The 9,975-nt window shown below is 36.1% G+C and overlaps 1 long non-coding RNA gene across 1 annotated transcript in view; it reads left to right on the top strand.

The window, feature by feature from the left end:
• Positions 1–4,674: 4,674 nt before the first annotated feature.
• Positions 4,675–9,975, top strand: part of LOC117661941 (uncharacterized) — a 45,009-nt gene continuing 39,708 nt past the window's right edge. Inside the window, exons 1-2 of the long non-coding RNA XR_004590168.3 lie at positions 4,675–4,783; positions 5,966–6,033. This is a non-coding gene — a long non-coding RNA (uncharacterized LOC117661941). The remainder of the gene's footprint in view (positions 4,784–5,965; positions 6,034–9,975) is intronic.

Below are 9,975 nucleotides of genomic sequence, written 5' to 3'. Positions count from 1 at the left end.
GTATTTCTCTTATTAAAAAAAAAGCATAAAATGGCAGTGGCAAGTTTTATATTTTATCTGTTCCAAGATTATCTGTGAAAGTGCCTGCCAAGGGCCATTAATCTGTTACTGTGCCAAAAGGAAGGTAAGTCATTCACATAGTATGATTTTACAGTGTCTGGACCATAAATTATAACCATGTACTCAAAGAAATAGCTTTTCTTACACGTTCTCCAGTTCTCCTGTCTACAGCAAAATGCCCTGTCGTCTTTTTCTTCTTTTTCTGTGTATGTTTTGTTTCTGATCTTCTCACCGGAACAAACATTATCCTTTGAAAAGAGATGCATGCCTTCCACCAATGTTTTAGAGTGCATATCTTGCACTTTCCAACTTTCCGGTCATTGGTGTGCACACTTCTTTTTTCCTTTATTACCTATGATACATTCTGTCCCCAGCTGGCTACGATGTATTATAGAGCAGAATAGCTTTCAGCCATATGAACTGGAGCTTATCAGGGAATTATGAGGCATGCCTATCTCAGAAGTGTCCAGATTTTGCTATGTAATACTCAGTTAATCCATGTGCTTCACAGCAGGATATTCTAGTGTCTTTTCTTTAAAATAAAATGGCATCTGCTGGCCTCATAATGAACAACACAATTTCTTGCAAGCTTTGCCATATTGTATAAAACACAGTGACAGATGGGTGATTCTTATGGAATATTCTGTGATTATTCGCTTGCTTGAAATGTCAAATGTAAATAATAAGGCCTTTTTCAATAATATGTTTTTGAGAATTAAATCAGTGTGAGACATACATCTAACAGAGTTCCTGGATGATTTTTCTTTGCCATTCACAGATCTCAGACTGAGAATTTTCTCAGGATTGTTTTCTTTAACCTGTTAACAAAGATGTGATCATTTAGTGGCAAATGTCTTCAAATAATAGCAAAGGAAGGACTCTTTATCCATGATTATTCACACCCTTAATGTAAAAATTAAATAAACATTGACATGCCTATGATGGTACTCATTGAAAGCAGCATCGGCACTAAAAGGATTAGTAGCACCTAAAAATAAATAAATGGAAGTTAGCTTTGTGCAATGGTTAAGACATCAGGCTAGAAATTGGGAGACTTTGGGCCAGTCACTCTGTCCAGCCCTAGGAAAGAGGCAATGGGAAATCACTTCTGATATCTTCCCAAGAAAACTGTAGGGACATGTCCAGACAGTTGCCAGAAGGGCACATCATCATCATCATAGGTTAATGAATTTCTGAAACAAGAACAATAACAAGCAATTTCTCCTGCTATGCATATTTCTTCTTTAATAAAATGTTTTCTTTTTTTTACTTTTAAAACCAAAATAATAGCAATCCACATGTGGTCATTCTGTTTCTCTGTTTAGGTAAGAAAATATCTCTGAAAGGATGACTCAATGAATTATGGGTTGCTTAGTTCTTATTATTATCCTCATCCTCATATCCTCATCCCCATATGGGGTAGATGCTGAATGGTTTCCTAAAACAATCTAATACGTTCCTGTTAGAAGAGTCACTTTTCACATCACTTCCATTCCCTCATGTCATTGTTAATATCCTCGTGTAAGTTCAGCAATCACCAATAAGATCCAATATCAATATCCAATATCATAACAAGTATAATAGGAAAACCACTCTTTCCATGCGTCTGTGTACAAAGTCCCACTGCAATGCCCAGTTATGCTTCACTATGTTCACAGTTAATACAGGTTTAAATTTTGCTCAAGAGAACATACTATTGGTGGCTGCACATTCATATTGAACATTGGAGAGTGCATGAAGCTTAATCCAGAAGGAATGGCCTTATTTGTCTTTTCAAAAGCAGGCAATAGTCCTATGACACCTCTAATCAATGTATTATGCTATAAATCTGATGCCCGTGCAGGAAAAGGAAATAATATGAACAAAACAGGGTTTTCTTCTATTCATTTTTTTTTTGAAGTTTGTACTCTATAAAGAAGAGCTGTAATAGATGTTGTCAAGCAATATTAAGTACCTCACATGGCAAGGTACCCTTTCAATGCAAGCACAATATAATTAGAGAAAGGGACAGTATGTGTCAAACTGGGTAAGCAATGCTGTCCACTTTAAAAGGTTACTATAGCAAATGGGCAATTAGCGCTTCCCTCTGCAAATAAAGACTGAGCGTCTAGAAAGATTACTTAAACATAACACAATAGATGAATAAAGCATTTGCGTAATACCACTTCTCATGAATACAACAGTCTGGTTTCTCCTGCATTATCCAAATATGAATAGTTGAGTTTGTCAAAGATTTAAAAAGAGAGCGGAAGAAAGAAAAAAGAAAAAGCAGTGTGATATATGTGACATTATACTTCTCTATGTGCTATTATACTTTTCTGAATATGCAGTGCATTGTGACTGTCTATAGGGAGGGAATCCTTATGGGCAAGACTTCTATTGTCACTTAATATTTCTCAAGTATAAATGAACATGAAAAAGATTCTCAATGTAGCCTTTTGTGATAAATTCACAAATCTTTGAGGAATGATTTAATGACAAGTATGGACTACTAGGACCCCACTCCTGATTCACGGACTGGCAGAAGTAATGTTCATAATGTCTATATGGAACTCAATCATGCAAATTTCCATTTCATGACCATAAAATAATTTTTGGAATTGAACACCTCTATGGGACTTCGAGAATCAAACTTGCTGCACCCTCTTCAAAACATTCAACCTGACATTGCTGTTAGAAAGGCCACCATAGCCAAACTAATTTCATGTGAAGCTCTGTTGCATGAAAATTACCCTTCTCTGTTTTAGAATAAAAATTAAAAAGCTCCCAAGATTAAAAATTTAAAGGCATTAGGTAGTTGTAGCTTTTCCAGCATATGCATATGTGTGAACAGGAGAAAAAAAGATGGATAACCGGAAGGAATGCATTTGAACCCCTCATAAAATTAAGGGAATGTAGTAGAACAAATGAACAATAAATACTTGTAGCTTCTTGCGTGGTAACTCCTGAGGACAAACAAGGATACAAAGAGGGTTTCAGCCTCTTTGTATCCCTGGGTTGCAGACTATTCTTCTCCAAGCCTTTATCACTCTATGACAGGAGATGCAAAAATGGACTAAGTGAACAACTTGGGTCATTTTCAAATGGTGGTTCTCTGCTAGGTCTTCCCTTGATTTGGCCTTTCCTGACAGATGATGAGCCACAGACAGTGTCAGTTTCCTGAGGACTGTCACCAGAATAGTACCTTCAAAATTCTGTACACTATAGCCTTCTGAGAAGCTGATTTGATTACAGAAAGCCTCAAGCAGCTACCATTGGAAAATTGTGGGCTAGGATTATTTCAAGTATCTTTATTTTATTTCTGAAAGCTGAAATTTAAGTCCTGACCCATTTTGGTTTGTATTGTACAATCACAAAATAATGTGAGTTACTCTCGTAGGCCACCCAGGGCCTGACCTCCCAAAGTAGCATTTTCTTGTCAGTCGTCAGCTTGGCAGCACCACATTAGTATCACTGTGTCAACAGAAACGACATTTAAAAGCGCATAATTACTGTTTAATTTTAATATTTGCTTAGTGCTTTCCAACTCTCAGAGCACTCCACAGGGGGAAAAAAACAGACAACAATACATCAAAGGAAAAATGAAAGCACAAGGCCCAATATAATCTGGCCATATATTTCAGGAGAATTAACCAGCTGCAAGATCTACAAACAGTATCTATTGTAAATACGGAACCACATTGCTCTAATGTAATAAGGGATACGGTGAATTGAAACATTGTCTAAAACTAAATTACATTCATTTTTCTAAGCAAACAAAGACAGCTGGCTCTTTCAAAGGGAATGATCAGTTGTCTTAGATCTTTTCCTTTTGTGACCCAAGGCATGAATCAACAATAATTAGACAAATTATCAGCCACAGAAGGAGCAGACTTAATTCAAATAAAAGCCAATAAAAACAGTTACCTTCCTATATGCCATGATCAACCCACACCAGTGAAATGCTTGAAATAAGTGAGAATAGGGCAAACACAATAACTGTAAAAGAAAAATAGTAATCATCATCTATAATGGATGTTCAATTAAGGAAGAGCAATGCCTGATAGTAGAAGAGAAAGTAGTGATTATTGGTTTTAGACAACAAAAGATTATGAGTTGGTAAATTCTGTCTGCAGTTTGTTCTGTAATTGGTGATATTTCCCCAAAGTGGAACTTCTAAAGTTCAAACTATAATGTTCCACTCCTACACTTAAACTCCTTCTATTAACTATGCCTGACTACTTTCTTCTGGGGTATTTAGCCAAGGAATTGTACACTAAACTTATCATAAAGACAAACATCTGATTTTCATTAAACTCTATTTTATAAAAAAGCAATTTAATAAAGTAAATGGTATGGGACATATGATAAAAACATGCCATTTTTACTGTGTGTTTTCCCATCAAACACACTTGGAATATTGCTTCCAATTCTGGATCTACTTATTCTGCAAAGTAACTGAGGGCAAGACAAAAAGTATTGGGTGGAAGATCATTAAGGATAGATCCAACCTAGAACTAAGAAGAAATTTCCTGATACTGAGAACAATGACTCAGTGGAATGGCACAATGCCTCTGGAATTGTGATTGGTCCATCACTGGAATTTTCAAGAAGAAATTGGACAGCCATTTTCTCAGAATGGCATGGGATCTTCTGTTATGGACACTGGGTTGGACTACAAGATCTCCAAGGCCCCTTCCCAGCCTATTATTCTATGTTCTTTACTTTCACAGCACTTTCTCAGGTATTATTTCCAAGAATAATATTTATTATTATTTGAAATATTATTAGTATTACTAGCAATACATTTTACTCTCTCTCTCTACAAAAAGAGAGAGAGAGGGGGGGGGGAGAGAACATTCATGACCTTCGCAGCTTCTCTCTCTCTCTTATTACTAGGTTTTACATGCAGGAGCACAGGTTTTAGAACATACCTATGTTGTATGTATGTCTGTGTGCCAATGGTCTGACTGAATTACTGTGAAAATATAAATATGTTTCATTATTTATGATACATTGCTTACCACCCAGAGAGGAAAATTACTGAATGGGGTGAGGCATATAATTTAAAATACATACATAACATAAAATAAAATCCAAACATCTATTTTATCAAAGGGAATTTTCAGAATCATTTTATACACATTTGGAGTGCAGCTTTCTTGAACATAAATAGAACAAAGCCTGAATGCTTGTAAATATAATCATAATGGTGATGTTAGTTCACATTGACATGACAAATGAAAGGCTAAGAATTCTGCCAGCATCACCAACCAAATGGTTTGCTTCAGTAGTTGTGAAGTACAGTGAATCAGTGTTTACTGCAAAAAACAGGATATATGACAGCAATTAAGGTGGTGGGTGACTTGTTGTTTAAACTACCAGTGTTCCCAAATCCTTCAGACAATGTTATGCTTGAGAACTCTCAAGATTATGAGGTTTACTTCTGTCCATTTTAAAGAGCTTATACAACCATCTTCACTAACAAAAACCTGATAGATTTTTCAAGACAATTTAACTGTTTGGACAGGTCTTATCAAAGCACTCTGTCCCATCAAATTAAACTGGAAGTTCATGCAGAGTTTGAGCTTCTGGCTTCTGTCAGTCTTGAGAAGTTTATCGAATGGTTTGGCAATGGTCTAAGTAGATGGTCTGAGGCAGAAGCAAGAAATTATGTTCCTTGAAGTGTGTTGGATTACAAGATTCATAAAACTAACTGAAAATGTACTTTGGAGCAGGCATGGATTCCAGACCATCCATTGCTCTCTAAAAGTTATTCATAGCCTTAAAACTGAATTAAAATAAAAGAGATGTCTATTTTTTTTAAAAAAATATTGTTAATATACGAGGATTTAATCCAAGAAGTACTCTTAGTCATTGGTATGTCTAAATCATACTTTATTATTTCTATTCTGTTTTCTCTTAGGATGCTGCATCGAACTGGAACAACATCTGATGTGGAATCACTTATATACCAAGGAGGAGTGGCTAAAGGTAAGGAGGAGTGGTTATAATGGGAGGAGAGAGACAGAGTTAATTAACCCTTGTAATGCCAAGCAGGAGGAGGCATATAAGTAAGGCATTTATATGTGACAAATATCTAGCAAGTTTACCAACTTTTGCTAAATTTTGGTGATCTCAGAATGTTTGTGATTCAGTTACTTAGAATGCTATAACCTCTCATGAGATCTTGGTATACCTGCACAAGATATCAATAGATCCTAGGACGAAATTGTAAAACCTTGCAATACTTGGTTATCTATGTTTCAGGAGGGTGTATGGACATGATCACAGTGCCCTAGTCCTTAAAGTACTGTTTATGCTGCTATCTGAATGAATTGAAAATTCTGTTGTACATATATTTCACAGGAAAAGTAAGCAAGCAATAGAAAAAAATGTAATAACATTTGCTGTTGGACTGTATGTTTGAATGAGTAATTCAGTTCAAAGAAAGTTTAGCAGAACTGCCCCTTCAAACAAAGTGTTGAATCAAATCAAGGTACTGTATCAAATAAAATAGTTTCAAATTGATTCAGAGAGATTCACAGATTGATTCAGAAATAGGACAGAAATTTTGTTTTTTCACAAACACTTTCTTTACATGTATGAATAAAGACAAAGAAGGTGAATGACGTATTGGGCTGAATATACAGTACTATTGATAAGTTTTAACTCCTTGTTTATCAAAATGCTTGCAAGAATGTCGTCCATGACTCTCACTCTTGTCCTACAATTTGTTCAAACAGATTTTCTTGGGGGGAGGAGAGAATGAGGGAGTGAAGAAATGTGATTGTGTCTATGTATGAGAGAGAGAGAGAGAGATTATATTTTGCTTTACGTCATAGTGGGAATGGTTTTCTCTAGATTTATACCATTTTATTATTTGTCTACCTTTTAAACATTTTAATCTCTCTGTAGTCCATTCTTGTGTTTAGCCTGTCTATAGTTTTCAACATTTTCAATTTGTTCCTTTTCTTTTCCATCCCCTCTCCCTTTAAATAATGACAACAACACAAATATTTTCTTTCTGATACCTATCTGCTCTGACTTGACACTGAATGAGTTTTCTTTATTGGCTGTGTTCACACCACACATTTAATCTAATTACTGAATTAACCCATTTTCTGAGTTCATGAATATATTGATTATGAAGTTACAAACAGACCTAGTTTGCAAAATACCCAAGCCACAAATATCTAATAAAAATTAACATCAGCTAATCTTACCATGTTGGGTGAACAAAGCTGCAAGATTTGTTATTTATATGGAACAATAATATGAATTGGTTTGAGATGCTGCCCTGACTATTAAGCTATTTCATAAAATACAAGCTATTTCTTTATATATAATAGCATATTATGGACACAATAGCAATTAAACTGTTGAACACTAAAATGAGTGCAAGCTGAACATAAAACTTAATGAAAGAGATAAAAAAAAATACAGTCTATATATCTGAAATAGTTTTAACCAGCTTGTCAAAGTCATTCATTGGCATCAAAATAACATGATGCAACAAAATACGCTTTCTCAAGGCAAGATTTCTTGATGCTTTGCCTAGTGCCTTTCTGTCCATTTTTGCAATTCTTGAAAAAACACTTTTTTTAGAAAGGAAAATTTTATACATACTTTGGTGGTGACTGGATGACTATTACATGATGTTGTTTTATACTTGAATGAATTGTGTTGATATTTGTGGGAAGTTGATGGGTTTTATTCAATGATACTGCAGCTCAGGGGATTCTGACAGGTTCTGGAGAACCAGTAGTGGAAATTTTGAATAGTTCAGAGAACCGGCAAATACCACTTCTGGCTGGCCCCAGAGCGGGGTGGGAGATTTTGCAATATCCTTCTCCCAGGAGTGGGGAGGGAATGGGGATTTTGCAGTATTCTTCCCCTGGAGTGGGGTGGAAATGGTGATTTTACAGTATCGTTCCCCTGCCACGCCCACCAAGCCATACCACGCCCACCAAGCCATGCCCACAGAACCGGTATTAAAAAAAAATTAAATTCCACCACTGCTTCAGCTGATGACAAAATTGTTGAGATCTGTAATACAGAAATGTGTAAAATAAAGAAACAAAATGCTTCATAACCTGAATGCCACTACTGTATTATTATTATTTTCAATGGTAGCTTGTGTATTGGATTACAGGTAGTCCTCAATTTATAACAATTCATTTAGTGACTGTTAGAAGTTACAATAGCACTGAAAAAAGTGTCATGAATGTTTTTCACACTTAAGACAGTTGCAGCATCCCCTGGTCATGAGGTTAAAATTCAGACAGTTAGCAACTGACTCACATTTATGATAGTTGCAATGTCCTGGGAACATCTGATTACCTTTTGTGATCTTTTAACAAGCAAAGTCAATGGGGAAGCCAGATTTCCTTAATAACTGTATTACTAACTTAATAACTGCAGTGGTTCATTTAAAAACTGTGGCAAGAAAGGCCATAAAACGGGGCAAAACTCACTTAACACCAACTGTCTCCCTTAGCAACAGAAATTTTGGGCTCAATTTTGGTTGTAAGTTGAAGACTACCTGTATTATGCCCTCAATGAAGTTCCAATGGTACATGGAATGGCAGGACAAAGGATGTATTAACATATATTTTCACTCCTATGAACCTACACATAAAGGAAGGAAGTGATCCAAAATCAGTAGGAGGAGTATCTTTTTAGGACCACTGGAACTTTTGAGCTTTGAGAACTGGTGGTTGGGAGGGGAAACACAGGAAAATGAAGTTGATTCTGAGGTTGTGTCTCTATCAGGTTATGTTGCTAGAGCCATTGATCCCAGAAATTAATTTTTTTTTTAAAAAAAAAAAATACAGGTACAGAGGAATGTTGTAGTGTTAGATAATGATAAGAACTCCCAACTTCGCAAGTGAGAATTATCAAATATTCTCCATTTTTGGAAATATATATTCAATGTTGCTGCTCAAAACTTTTTCTATTCTACTAAGATATGCAAATCCTTTAACTCGGTAGACTGGGAAAAAAAAAACCAAGTAAGGGAATTATCTATCTCTTTCCATCATCCCCTTTTGATACATTTTTGAGCTGATCAACTTGTTCAAAGAGGACCAAGACTGGAATCTCAGGAAGCATATGCTTTGAGAGCAAACTTGTTTTGCAAAATCTCAGAGAAATCATGCCAAGATGAAAAATAATGTATGCTTTCCCTCCATCCCTCCTGCTCTTGTGTGTGTGTGTGTGTGTGTGTGTTTGTACAGACTTGTCTTTGATAGCTTCCGCAGTGCTCTTCTTTGGCCCCCACCCCACTTGACCATGTAACAATCCTCCGCTTGATTGTCAAACCCAATTATTGCTTCGGGTAACAATATGAAAGACAGCTGCAGCAAGGATGGAAGTCAAGCCGAGCAGGCCACAATTGCTGTGGCACCTGCCTTTCGCATGCAAAAGACAGAACAAATTACAATGTTTGTCACCCAGGAGCTGAGCATCAGCCCCTCATGCGATGGTCTTGCAAGCACCATTTTCATCATGCGCCTGGGTTCTGCTTTTCAAATCTCAAGCAGGGAACAGATGTTTCATCAAAAGACACATTTAAAATAAAGATAATTATGCAGTAAGAAGCTTAATTACATAGGATTATTCAGGTCCACTTAATTGCTTGACAGCCTGAAAGCCTCCACGGATTGGTGACAGAGGAACACATCTTTTTCCAGGATGCTAAAGTCTCAATGTGAGACAAATGTGGCTGCTTTATAATAATCCATCCCGGCTATAATCAGGAGGAAAAGGAATAATTCTATGAAGAACCATAAGCCTTGCATTTGCATAGGCATTGTATTTACTTGCATCAAATATTAATTGCCTAAATTGCAAAATGGAAACAAAGTGCTTATTGAGGACTGAGCATTAGTACACTTATAGCCTTTTAAATATACTTTGAGCAACAGAATATCA

The sequence above is a fragment of the Pantherophis guttatus genome, chromosome 2 (assembly GCF_059756535.1).
Source record: "Pantherophis guttatus breed Tessera chromosome 2, ASM5975653v1, whole genome shotgun sequence".
Classification (NCBI taxonomy): domain Eukaryota; kingdom Metazoa; phylum Chordata; class Lepidosauria; order Squamata; family Colubridae; genus Pantherophis; species Pantherophis guttatus.
Note: the sequence above shows the minus strand (reverse complement) of the source record. Positions and strands in the feature narration are given on the sequence as shown.